Source organism: Dipteris shenzhenensis, chromosome 6 (genome assembly GCF_047967505.1).
Source record: "Dipteris shenzhenensis isolate YYH24624 ecotype China chromosome 6, Dip_SZ_1.0, whole genome shotgun sequence".
Taxonomy (NCBI): Eukaryota; Viridiplantae; Streptophyta; class Polypodiopsida; order Gleicheniales; family Dipteridaceae; genus Dipteris; species Dipteris shenzhenensis.
The window spans coordinates 8,300,621-8,315,536 of NC_141601.1; positions in this window are offsets into that span (position 1 = coordinate 8,300,621).

Consider the following 14,916-nt stretch of genomic DNA (forward strand, 5'->3'; position numbering starts at 1 on the left):
GTATAAGTTGAGTCGGAGTCCCGTAGATGTTTTTATCAAAGCTATGCTTATATATTAATATAAAAACTTGGCGAAAGTTTTTAAGCTCATTTTTTTAGTTTCAAAATATTGGTAGATGTAGTACTTTTAATATATTTTCTTTTTAAATTTGAAGGAATAAATATAAATACTAGCGAAATTTTAAATTTTTTTGGATAAAAGTTTCGAATCCTGGCGAATATTTCAAACATTTATTTTTATTAAGGCATACAAACTTTCGACGCCAATATAAAATTTTAGCTTCTTAACGAAACTAACTTGAAAAAATCATCCTACAAAAGAATGTAGTACCAATAGTTCAATGATACATAATGTATCCAAATTATGCTAGGGTAAACTTATGAAGGTAGGATTTATCTATTCAATGGATGAAGTGACATGGTTATCACCCATTGTAATTGTACATAAGATGAAAGGTAAACTTCAAATTTGTGTGGATTATAGAAAATTGAATGTTTCTACAATTACAAACCCCTTTCCATTGCCATTTACTGATACCATGCTAGATGTAGAAGCGGGTCATGAAATGTATAGATGGATTCAATGGTTATAATCACATCTTGATGGCCCCAAAGAATAGAAATAAGATGGTCCTTATAAAAAAATAGGGACTCTTTGCTAGTAATGTTATAACCTTTGGTCTTAAAAATGCCTTAACCACCTTGTAAGAAATAAATTTAGGAAGTCTTTAGACCTTTCTTCACTAATTTTATGAGGGTATTTTTAGATGCTTTTAGTGTTTTTGGTAAGAAAACCTCTATTTTGATAGATCTTGGATTGCCCATACCTAGTAGAGAGAAATGGGATGTGCTGTATTTTCCTCTTCTTCTTCAATTTCTTGAATAAACATTGCATTAATTAGAGAAAGGAGTTGCTCTTGCTGCTAAGTTGGAGAAGCCTTGTTGTTGTAACTGATGATGGGTATACCTCTTTCTTCTCTATGTTTGCACCATAATTCATAGAAAAGTCCTTGCCTATGTCCTCCTACACCATTGTAATCACAATTCAAATTTCTTTGCTAATCTCCCTAATTGTTTTGATTCAAAAAATTTCTCTGTAGGCCATTAAATCTTCTATTTGGCTACCACTTGATTCGGTGGTGGAGCCATCACAACAAACCTGGGCTGAGAAGTGCACCAACTCACCTGGCACCATCACAACAAAAACATAGTTAGAACATTTCATTTTTATCGTGGAAACCAAGCTTCGTTGTTGCCAATGCACAATTGTTATCCCTGTCACTCAGCACAAATTAGCAGAAATAATACATTGGCATCTTATGTTTGAGAAGTGCTTATTATCCTTTTTAGTTTTTAGAATGATATATATTCCTTGGAAAAATAAAAAAATTTCCACCTATAATGAGTAGAAAACCGTCAAAAGTATTATTATGATATTTCACAAACAAAATCTCAAGGAAGAAATTTTATTTATATTTTAAGAAGAAAGCATCATATATATCCTAGGTTCCTCCTATTACTAATAATAAGGAAAATGACAGCCACATGCTTACTCCATAAATCATTTCTCAATTTCCTTTACTGCAACATAATAAAAATCCAAATATGATTCTGAAACATGCGTACATAAATCAAATTTTAAAGGAGCTTTGAGAACTTTCTTAAAGGAAAAATAAACATATATACCATGGGTCTCCTTTCTTACTTATAAATGGGAAAGTCGTGCTTTTTCCATGGATTTTTTCCTTTTATCCCAAGTTAATTAATGTCTAATCCCCATTATAATTGGGTAATCTAAGTGGTCAACACATTATAAATGGGTAATCTGAGTGGTCAACACATTAACTGAATAACTTCTCATATAAATATGAAAAGTTGTTGCTATATAGAAAAAGGAATGTGCTAAAACTTCTTGCTATAATGTCCCCTCTCAGTTGAGTATTATTCTCCAGCATTGCTCATGCTAAAAAAACTTCCTATCTGAATTAAAAAATGAATATAGGGGGATCTAGCATTCTTGAACATGATCTTTTCCAAAAGAAAATGAGCTTTGTATTAAGTAAACAAAGTGTCTATCCACTCTATCTTTGATAAACTCGTAACACTATTCATGCAAGCCCAATATTCAGTTATTAACCTCCACACATTAAAGGGTCATCAATTTTCCCAAGAAAATGTATAGCACAACGAGTCACTAGAGGCAGCATGTCGCTTGCATCTTATTATGTTTTTGCATAAAGACTATCACTATGTTACTTTCCTTTTAAAAACTTGCAAGAATCGAAATCATCACGTGACCCAGGATGGCTAAAGCAAGCAACAAAGACTACACACTGCCATGCTAGACAATCTATATATTTGACATCGGATAAAAAAACATCCCTTATCCATGGGTTGAGCTTGTGCAATCTAGGTCATGCAAACATAAGAGGATACTTTTGTATTCGGGTGAGTCATTTCCAAGGAAGTAAGGTCTATCTCTCCCTGTTGAACAAGCACAATTTCAGGTATGTCAGCTGGGAGAATATTTTAGATGATCTCGCTCTTGCTTGGGAGAATAAACCAACAAGATATCATCAATTAGGTTGAATAACTACTTGGGTTGGGTCTTTTTGCATCTACATCCAACTCCTTAATGTATCAATACTTACGTAGCTTGGCATTTGATTCGCTAGGCCAAAGTCCTCCACGATTTATAAAGAGATGCTAATATAGGACTGCACACTAGATGTTATTTAGTAGAACAATTACGGGGCTACATCCACCTGAGCTTATCATCGGGGTATAACTAATTAATGGTTTCCACCTATCAGGGATAGCATATCAAGCTCCCTATCATCATGCGCTAGGACAGTAAGCCAAACTGAATCATTCAAACATGTCTAGAGAGCCAGTAGCTCACTTTCGCAATACTGTTAATAACAGCTATCTAGCAGACACTATCCATAACTCCATAACAAGGTTCCACTTAGTATTATCATAGACACTATGCATAACTTCATAAAAAGTTCCACCTAGTTTTCACTATAGTAAATATATCTCAAAGGAACACTGGCTCATTAATCTTCATCTTCCCTAGTTCTTTCAATCTTAAGTTATATACATAGTCGAGGTAATGGAAAACACTAGAACCGAGATATAGACATGCAACCACTAGGTCTAAGAACTATAGCATAAATTCTACAAAGAAGCTATCATACAACATAGAATGCTTTTGTGGATGGAAGTTCTCCCATCCACAGAGGGGACATACTCCAGCACTATCATGTCACATATCGTCAACAAACTAAAAGGTTCAGAGACGACTTAGAGGTTTCATAGAAATTACGTGGAACATGGAGCTAAAAATGACTTCAGAGTCTTGGGAGTTCCCGCTTTGTGAGCAAGTAACTCGTATAAACATGTTTTTGCAAACTACGAATGTGCTCAAAAACTCTGTATATCTCAATGTGGGAGTATATTAGTTGCAGGAATAAAAGCTAAGAAAAGTTACTTGAACTGTGATGTATTTGCATATGCTCCTGTGAGTGACTTTTGCTTTGGTGGACCTTCTGACACACTAAAGCATAAAACCAGGAGTCTCCCGAGCTACCATTGTGCAAAAGCTTTGCACTCAGGTCAACCCCTAATGTTTTTATTGGCAAGGTGTTGCATAGAGTGTGGTGAGTGTAGGCAGTACACAAGGGAAGGTTTTTCGTGAGTTGAAGGATTTCGCTCATGCATATTTGACACATTCCTCAAGAACCATTGTCGTGGGGTGGGACTTGGAAGGTGGAAGAGATCGCTCTACATGGCATTAGAATCCTCATAGACATTCTCAAGAATGTGGGACCGTCACCCTTCCAGCTCGTGTATACTTCCCTAAATTGGGTTGGTTGGTATCTTACCTAAGCATTGTCCATGGTCATGTTGGCAGCTCCTAGATTTTACTTGGTCTCGTAATGTCTATTCCGGTTCTTGAGCAATGTGTGAGTCAACCGTCTTCGGCTAGTAACAACGCCATCTCATTACACTGCAAGAAATGCATTTTTTTAACATACACAACATTTCAGGGGAGCACACAATCTCTAGACAGTATTTCTGTGGTTCTTTAGAGGTATACTTTAAAGGTTGCAAATCAAGAAAAAAGTTGCATTATCACATGTTAAATTGGCATTCAATTTGCCACAAAAAGCCTATGAGGCCTTTTGTATATATAAACATATATTTAAATGGATATTTCAATGGATACATGACTACATGTCTTTATTATTTGTTTTAACTTATCATTGCTTGTCATGAATTCCATTATATTTTGTTTAAGTCTTTGATGATATATTTTCTCCATCATTTTAATTGTGTTAATTTAATACATTTCTAGCCAATGTAGCATCATTTTCACCAATTCTGGGTATCAAAAGTTCATTTCTATCAAATCTTAAAGGAATTTCACCGTTGCCTAGAAGGAAAAAGTGTCTGGCACGTCGCCAGGACCCTAGAAAGCCCAAAACCCGCCACGGTGTGAATTTGGGCATTCTGGCAAGTACGCCGCCAGGACTTCAGAAAGCCCAAAACTCGCCACAGTGCAAATTTGGGCATTCTGGCAAGTCCAGAATGCCCAAATTTGTGCCATGGCGGGTTTTGGGCTTTCTGGGGTCTTGGCAACGTGCCGAACACTTTCCCTTCTGCGCGACGATGAAATTCCTTTAGGATTTGATAAAATTCAAAACTTAGATTAAAATGATCAGTTACTGCAGTCATAGAAATGGAAAATACAAAACAATGCGATAGTGTAGAGAATGTCGATATATTTTATTTAAAAAAATGGGCCCTTGGGCCTGAGATACAAGATAGTGCCTTCAAGGGTAGGGGGTTGTCTAAGTCATAAGAGTGGGTTGCAAGAGAATCTAGGGCTTCAAACTTGGGTCACTCCATAGTTGCTTCGCCAGAGCCATGTCCTTATCCATGACCATGACACGCTTTGCATGGATGGCACACAAGTTGGCGTCCTCGAAGAGAGCGGTGGTCACTTGCTCCGCAGCCTCTTGGAGCGGCCCCATAGCTCCTGTGCTGAATCACACATTGTTCTTGTATCCCTGTGCTATCTCCTGTACCACACGTTGGAAGGGAGCACACTAGATCAAGTTGTCAGTGGTCTTCTGCATTTGCATGATCTCCCTCAGGGCCCGCGTTCTTAGCTTTACTCTGTACGGCTTCCTGACTCTTGGTGGGGGCCTTACAGGTACCCGAACACTAGCCCACGGCCTCCTGTCTTCCTTGAACTTCTTTCACTGCTCTTGTCTGCATTGATCCTCCTCTAAGTCCTCTCGTTGACGTCTTGAGCTTTGACCTTCTTTGGGATGGGGCTTCCTTGGTGTCTGCTTTACCCTCCTCATGGGCATAGGGATCATCTCTACAATGGGCTGTATCATCGGGAGAGGGAAGATCGTGCTCTTCCTCGCAGTGTGTTGGCCCTCAGGAAGCCTCTCTATGTCCAAGAGGTTATCGAACACATTTTTTCCGATCAGGAGAGGGCTCTCATGGGGAGGGGAAAGCTGAGGGGAAGATTGAGGGGAAGGCTGAGGGGAAGATTGGGAGGCTAAGGGGAAGGCTGAGGGGAAGGTTGAGTATCAGGTTGAGGCTGAGGCTAAGGCTGAGGGGAAGGTTGAGTGTCAGGCTAAGACTGAGGCTGAGGGGAAGGCTAGGGCTGAGGGGAAGGCTGGGGGGAAGGCTGAGGGGAAAGCTCATGCTCTTGGGGCTCATGTTGAGGGGAAGGCTGAGGGGAAGGCTGGGGGAAGGCGGAGGGGAAGGCTTATGCTTAGGAGAGTTGGGGGAGGGCTCATGAGAGTCGAGGGAGGCACCACCGGCGGACCCGAGTAGGTTTGTGTGTGCAGATGCCATGGAGGTGGTGGAGATAGAGGAGGAAGGGTGGAGGCGGCGTCCAGTGGGTCTAACAGTGTTCTTCACTCTTGTCATTGAATAATGAGAGTTAGGTTTTTTTTTAATGTTTTATATAGGTCCATCATGTTTTGACATCCCTTTTAATTACCTTCAGGGTTTCATCGTGCCCCTTGCCCCCGCCCTAACCCCTCCAACTCCCCCCAACCCTGGTTACCCTCCCCTCCCATTGCCCTCCCCCTACTTGCCCCGCCCACTCCCGTCGCCCTCCCCCATACCCCCCATCCCCCCCTCCCCCCATCCCCCCCTCCCCCCACCCTTGCTACCACTCCACCCCTCCCCTTGCCCTACCCCATGCCCATCCCTTCTCTTCCCCCTCCTTCACCATGTTCCCAACATCATGTGAGTACAAAAATTGTGGTCAAAATAAGGAAGATATTAAAGAGAGTACACAAATTGTGGTCAAAATAAGCAATATATTTATTTCATATATGTATACAATTACACCATAGCTTCTGTTGGTGGTTGGACCCATCTACTCCCTTCTCTCACTGTAGCTTGCAACCAACGCGACTCCTCGACTCCCTATGGATGCTTTCCAAGCACTATGCCTTCTATTCTTTGATACAATTTGAATTGCTTTTGCAAGTTCTGATGCCTTTGCCTTTTTCTTCCTAGTAAACATCTAAAAAACTAGTCGAACATCTCATGCAATGCATTGCTGTGAGTGACACCACCACCATGCCTTGAGTTCTTTAGGCTGCCTTGGCTCTATAGTGTGACTTCTCCATGCCTTGTGTATTCCAAATGGACAAAGGACCCCAATTTTGTACAAACCATGGTCCGTGTGCATAGAGAATATGCTGCAAACATGATGAGAATCATTTCAGCAACAAAAACTATTTATAAAGCAAGTGCTAAATATTACGATGGTGCCAAGATTACCATGTAATGCGTAATGTGCGACTCCCCCCATGTTTTCACCATTAATTGCATAAACTCTTTCACATTCATCTTGAACCTTTCATAATACATCTCATCGATTTGAACCTGGCAAAGCAATTTTATCAATGCATCTACCTTTGTTCATACTTTAGCTCTCAAAGTTGCTACTTGAGAAAGAGAAGCCTTATTGGTCGTGCATTCACACAATGCTTTCCAGTATTCCCAACGCTGCAAACTACTTTGAGACAATGTATGTTTGTCTTTGTCAAAATTGTGGTTCGATAGGAATCTCCTTGCCTTCCCTCCACACATGGACACTTTTGCAGGAAGATTTTGTGTTGCCCCAGACATTTTCTTATCCTCCTTAAGTTTGACATGTCCTCCATGTAAAGTACATATGTGTACTCTCTCAAGTGGGATGGGCAAGATGGGATCCCACTTTGGATCCTTCTTGTCGTGATTGGGAGCTTGCGTTTGGCTACAAGATAGAATGCCATTCTCCCATTGTAAGCCAACCTTTTGCTTACGTTGCACAAACACATGCAATAAAGGCATGTGTTCATTGCATTTGCCCCTGTATCACAACCATGCAAGCACTTGAGGGTTTTCAAATCACCAACAAGATGCCATTCAACTTGAAAGGTTCCATGGCCATCGACTGTCAATGTTTGCCCTTCCTCTTGTCATCAAGTCTTGTCTTCGGATCGTCGATGGGATTCTTGTACTATCTGACTCACCCACTTCAATGTCTCATGGCACTCTTTCGAAGTCTCAAATGCTGCAAGCCACCATATATCTTTCTTTGATTGCACTGAGAAATCTTGCTCTACTTCTTCGTCCCCTTGAACAAAGGCTTTATTCATAATGCAGATGCTGACTCTCTCTAACTTGTGTTCTTTCACCAATTGAGCTTCATCCATTTTGATGACAAATACCATTGCAATCTATACAACAAAAGAGAAAAATCGTTAGGATAAACATGATATAGGAAATGAACTAAGTAAAGTGCAATGCTATAATGGATTTCCTCTTACCATCTTCTCTCATGCCATAGAATTTGACCATTGCTTGTTGTAGTTTCTTAACATCTAAGTAGACATTGTTGAAAGTATTCATCTCAAAGGTTTGCAAGCCAGATTTCTTTTTACTCTTTCAAGTCATTGTGCCCCTTACGCAATGGTACCCTCCAAGCATTCCTCTTGCACATTGGTTTGTTTCTCGCCGTGCACGTCTCACAGACCAAGGTGTGGGTAGGGGCACTGTAGACTTCTTATATTTTCCCAAAATAGCAAACTTGAAAATTTTGAAAATAGATGTGTAAGCTTCACGACTTACACCGGCAGTATCACAAGCTGCAAGCATCTCCTTTGCATCCACAATATCCTTGAAGCCCTTCATCACCTCTTCAGCAACTTGCACACATAGGTGCTTGTGTCTTGGGTCCCTTAGTATCCCAATGACATCGCTTGACTTCAATAAACTAGCTATAGCATATGAACAGTCAATATCATCCCCATCCGTTCTTCCCATCACATCTTCCATGAAGTTCCTAAAGAAGAACACAATAAAAACTTAGTCACAAACAGTGTAGCACAAAAGAGTGTAATCTCATTGGAACATTTGATAACCAACCTTGTAGCTCAGACTCTCCTCTTTCTAGCACCACCAGTGGGTGCCAATGCATCCATGTTATGTAAGTACCTTCTTTTCCTCTCCTTCAATACCAAAGGTGTTTCTTTCATCTTTTGCACTCATTCTTCTGCCTTCTCTCGTTCCTTCTCTACGGCTCATTGAACTTGATTGTATATAGATCTTTCCAAGCCTTTTTTGGACTCAGCTAGCTTACAAAGTGACTCTTCTAATTTATGTTGCTCCAAGTCCAATGCATTTCGCTCCAAGTCCAATGCTTTGGCTTTATCATGGAGATCCTGGTTCTTCCTTTGAAGATTCTACATAGAGCTATGCATTGCAACAATGGTGCTATTTCCTAAATGTGCTAGCATCTCTGCTTGGGCTTTGTGCATCTCGCTTGCTTGCATAGCCATTGACTGAGCATTGTTTAACCGATTGCAATAACCAAGCAACCCCGCATGTCCATTTCCAACAAACCGAACCAGCTCATGCATTGTATGGAAAGGAGGGCTCTTTTGGTTGGTAGGATCTAAAGGATACAAGGATCCTTCTACCCAAAGGTCGAGATGCTTCTTTCCTTGCGAATGAAGACTGTGGATTTTGGAAGCTCCCCTCAATCCTAGACTACATGTGCTTGCATATTCAGCCTCCAACTCTAAGTGTACCTGGTACTTGTTGGAGACATCCTCGAATGGCGCCATGACTAAAGGAGTGTAGAGAAGGAGAAGGTGTGGAGATGCAGGTTTGAAGGAGCAGCATGCAGGAAGAGGGACGGCAAGGAGGAGGGATGGGGGAGGGAGGACCAGTAGTTGAGGAGGAGGAAAGGGGGGCAGACCAGTAGGTGTGGAGGGTGAGGAGGAGTAAGCGTGGAGGAGGAGGGAGGGAGGAGGGAGGAGCAGGAGGGAGGGGGGAGGAGGAGCAGCAGTGGAGGAGGAGGGAGGGGGAGGGGAGAAGGAGCAGGCATGGAGGAGGGAGGGAGGGGGAGGGCAAGAGGAGCAGGCATGGAGGAGGGAGGGACGGAGGGGGAGGAGGAGGAAGGGGGAGGAGGGAGTGAGGAGGGGGAGGGGGAGGGGGAGGGGGAGGGGAGGAGACGAGAGGGGGAGGAGGGAGGGAGGGAGGGGGAGGAGGAGGGAGGGGGAGGAGGAAATGAGGAGGGGGAGTGAGGGAGGGGGAGGAAGGAGGGGGAGGGAGGGAGGGAGGAGAGAGAAGGAGGGTGACCTTAGGCATTTTATTTGCAAGCCTGTTTCTTTTTCAACCATAGCTTTGAAAGCTTTGAAGTGCCCAAACACTTCACTTTTCTTTTTCATAAAATACACCCACAGTTTTCTGCTGAAGTCATCAATAAATGTGACAAAATAGTGACAGCCTCCAATAGATGCAGCTTTTGTAGTCCACACATAAGAGTGGATTAATTCCAATGGCTTTTTACCCTCTTGAACATGCCTAGGAAAAGGTTTCCTTGCCTGTTTCCCAAATTGACAGGCTTCACAAACCTTGTGCATTTCTGCAACCTTGAATTTAGGCAATCCTGCAACAATATTTTGGGCTTGCATTGATTTAAGTCACTGTATATTAACATGACCAATGCGTTTGTGCCAGATATCAATATCTGCAACTACACCGGTCTCATGTGCAAACATTGCTGCACTCAATTCAGGCATGTCCGCATCCAACGTAAACATCCTGCCCTTCTTCCTTCCTTTTGCTATCAAGCTGATGGAGCTGCAAATAGTCTCCATGGATGGTGACACGCTGATGGAGCTGCAAATAGTCATCATGGCGGAGCAAGCTTAGCAGTGGTGGAGACAACACATTGATCACCTACACCTCATCGTGGCACTCGGCTACAAAAAAATGGACTTTTTTAGGCAAGACGAGGTGGAGCCAGCAGATGCAACCGTGGCTGATGCTTCAGCTTTCCAACCATAATTCGAATTTTGAATTTTGAATTTTTTGGTTCCCACCTAGGAGTAAGAGTTGTGTAAGAGGTGTAAGAGGTGGGGTCACTTTTGGGCTTAACCCACCTAGGTGAGGGGAGGTTAGACTTTTTAGGACCTACCTTGGCCCTTTCATTAGGACTAATCCATTCCTTATGAGGCCCTTTTGAGACCCCAATTCTCCCCTAATGATAGAGGAAGTGACATAGTCAAAAGACACAAGAGGAAAGTCTACTTTTGAGGCATATCAAAAGGGAAAAATGAAGGAGCAGAGTGCTCCTATTACCTATTCTTATAAAGCTGAGACTAGACATTGTCATCTGTAGTCAACATTGGAGTTTGGCTTCTATCCACCTACCAACTAAAGCATGCTTTTGCTTCAATTCGGTTGCTAAGACTCATCGCCAGATAGATCTGTGAGTGCTCATACATTGCCTTATAGAGGTACTTGATTTTTGAAAATAACCAATCATTTATTTTACAAAAACCTGCTAACATTGGTAAATGTAACTTTTAGTGCTCTAAAGAGACTGGCTATTGCAATTGATGTTTGCCTAGATAACACAACTAAGTTGGGAGCAATTAGTCCAGTGCACATGGAGGTAAGACTCAAACTCCTTTCTCCTATCGATACTATTTTATATTAAATCCAAATATATTCCAAGTAACAATCTAGTGTATGGTTTACAAACACTTCCACAATACGATGCCTACTCTTGTGGGTGGAGGGTACTTCTCAATGCTCAATATGTTATTGAGTCATATTTTGTAAAGGATAAAATAGTAAGTACCATCATTACTTTCATCTATTTATATTTTATAGATAACATTAAGCTTAACCCCATTAACTTGAAACATTTTTTGATGTTATTTATGCAGATGACTGAAGCTATCTATGATGAAGATTATGTGTTTCACTTCAGAGCAAGGATGATCCTGGACCTTCTACATTTTGCCTCCTCTATGACAAAAACAAAAGCTACAGTGGAAGGCTCTAATATAGTAGTAGAGGGACAAAGCTCAAGAGGCATGGAGGACATCACTATCGAGCATCACCCTCCTCCAACCACAAGGCTTGGTTCTAAAGACCCTAAGTCCCAATATCAAGGTCCTCTACCAACCCCTAAGAACCCTACTCTTACATTAGAGCTCAGATCCGAGGAACCTCTGCCAACCCTAAGCTTCCTCCTGTCCATCTTGAGCCTAGACCTCAGGATACTTCCTTTGAATATCCAGCCCCCTCCTCTGAATGTTGAGCCTATAAATGAAGGAGGCTACAGATGATCCAAAAACTGCGGTAGATTGTACTACCCCCAAAGGTGATTCTGGTTTGTAACAAGTAATAAATTATTTTTATATTGATGTCTGTTGATACCAAAAATGACAATTTTGTAAACATGTACTATCTTTGGAGAGAGAGAGAGAGAGAGGTCATGAAAATGAATATATATTTCAAAAAAATTTTACAACCTTGAGATTCCATAAAGAGAGTGCTTTGCAATGGAGTTTGATATTAAAAATATCATTGTACAAAAGCTCGAACGCTCTTTGTTGTTCTTGCTATTAATTAGTGGTGTCTTTCTCATGCCTTTCTTGCCTCAATTTGTTGCCCCCAACTAAGGTTCTTGAAAATAAACAGTTTGTTAGGAACGAGAGACCAAATTTTATCTAACTTTAAGAACATAGTAGAAACATAAACGCATTTTCCCTCCTTCGAAGAACCTATTGACAAGAAGTGATCACAATTAAAATACAGATAATTTAATTAATAACTTCCAACATAGTCAATCAAATTATTCTCCAAAGATTACCTTCTTATTATTGAGTATGAATGTAAATCTAGATGGCACACTTTCTTCAGTCTCCATGTCTATGTCATGCCACAATTGTGAAAGTGTACATCTCTGTCTGAGTGATGTAACACTCACCAAATTTCCATTCTCATTAACCGTGATGTTGAGTGATTCATTGTCAAGACCAAATGAGTTCAAATCCTGATCTAAAAAGGAATAAGTTTATTTCCAATCAATCTACTTCGTTTATAGTAAAAAGAAAATATGGAATTGTGGGTCGCAATCATATATTTGAGTTATATCGAGGAACCAACAACCTCACAATATACTGAGTTGGATGTGATCCTATCCCAACCAGCATCCAAGAAGTTCAAAATATCATCTCTTCCATTTGCCTTATAATGGAGCATAGTTATACAAACTTTGATTGGTAGATGATTGAAAAGCTCAACAAAGATTGTGATTGGCATGCATATATTTATTATGCATATTTGAGTTGCAATTCCTAGTCATAAAGAGCATTGTATTTCCGTAAATAGTTTGGCTCTATAGCTCTCTATCACATTGCCTTCACGAATTGGCCAATCAATGTTGTTCCATGCTAGGAGGTCTAATTTTTCCAACATACCATGTGTGTTGGCCTTGTCCAATAATTGGTAATAATGATCATAGAAGAAGATACATGCTTGCGCAAGATGCATTGCAGATTTGCTTGCATATTGCAATTGTCCTATACATCCATGAACCCTAAAATGCATTCTGTTGGTTGCCATTGCTCATAAGATGAAGGGTAAACATCTGAACAAAAAAGACGAAGTGTACGACTGATTTAAGAACATCATTAGCTATGTTAAAACGTTCAAAGAGGTCACTTACAATTTGGTCTACGCTGTGAAAGGTAGTTTGGATGATCCAATAAGACAAGCTCTTTATGCATGTATACATGCTGAATCAATATTTCCTGTTTGGATTTTGTCCCATCTGTAGTTCTAAAATCTTTCACTCTTCCTTTCCAAGATGTCAACAAGCAGTCATTGCCAAGCCTTTTTTTAATTCTCCTATCAGGTTGCATTAGCACCCAACATCCTTTTGCTATACTCAATGTTTGCCAGTCACCTTTAACTGTGATTTTTTTGGTGATTTCTATAGAAGAAATAGAAGACTTAGGTCGACGAGGTAATAGGAATCGGGATCTCAATTATTTTTTCTCTCTCACCATTTTGATCAACGCAACATTTTTTACAAGTTCGATAATGGGCCATTCTAAACTTAAAGACGTTTTAAAACTCTTGGAAGTTGAACATCTAAAACATAAGAAAAGAATATCAACAATGCAATCTAGCACTCGAACTACAAACCTATGATGAGCACTCAATTTAACATGTATATAACCAAAATGAAAGATAAAGACTAAGAGTAAAGTTAAGAGACCAAGATAAAAAACCAAGAGTAAAGTTAAGAGATACCAAGGTTTTTATGTCGTCTCTGGTGTCGTAACTACCAGCTTCTTCCTAGCCTGTCAAATACAATCCAACCCAAAATTGAAGCACTTGTAAACTTAGAGAAGGCAACCTTTTGAAGCATTTGTAAACTAGAAGAATCTAAATATAAAGGAAAGAGAGAGCAACATTGTTCCTCGATAGATAAGTCAATGCAAAATTTCCTATCAGTCTTGCAACCAAGTGCCAAAAACTTCTCTTGCACAATCCTAATTCTCTGCAATCAATCGCAATCAAGTGCCAAAAACATTCAATGAGAAGCTTAAACATTTCAATCTTGGAAAGACAACAATGTGGGTGAAATCAAAGAGAAGAAGTCTAAGAACGAAGCTATAGGTAAGAAGCACAACAATACATGCCATGAGGGGGAGAAAGAGAGAGAGAGAGAGAGAGAGAGAGAGAGAGAGAGAGAGAGAGGAGGCGAACGAAAATACTAGTTTGAAGAAACATAGAGGAACAAAGAGAACATTGGGTAACAGAGCCAACAAGAGAGAAATGGAGTGAGTGGGAGAGGGAGAGGGGGGGGGAGAGAGAGTGAGTGAGAGAGGGGGATGGAGGGAGCAGGAAACCACATTTCAATATGTTATCTTTTTTTAATAAGACATTGTCTGATTGAGAATCTATTCTATATCTTGAAAAGACTTTTTAATTTGTCCTTGACAGTTGTTTATACATAAAATATTAGTTCTTGGTCTGACATTTTAAAATATTTTTCCTTTTTTCTAATTTCCACCATGTTATATTGGCCCTCTTGCCATTGGTTGAGAGCTAATTAGTTGAAAACCATCATGGAGCAAAGTGATTGCAATAACCTTATGCTAGCCAATGTGGCCGGGCCAAAAGGGTAAGAGCAGATCGAGAACGAATGCAAGAATCAAAAGCTCGCAAACAAAAGAAGAGCCCAAGTGGTCGAGAACAATTGAATGCAGATACCACCCTTAGTCTCCAGAGGCATTCATGCAGTCACATAGAAGCCGCTTGCACAGCCGTAACACTCACTCCCTCCAGTTGCACAGATGCAAACTTCCACAGAGGTAGCTCGAGGGAGGGAAACTCCCATAGGAGCAGCTGTAGAGTCAGGTCGAGAGGTAGCACAAGTAGGAGGGAGCACACAAAGCAAAAGGAGGGTCGAGAGGTAGTGCAAGAAGGAGGACAGGAGGCAGTGAAGGAGGTGGCCATCGCGAAGGGCATGTCCTTGGAGTCAAAACCCTAAGACGGGGGAGGGTTATGCTAA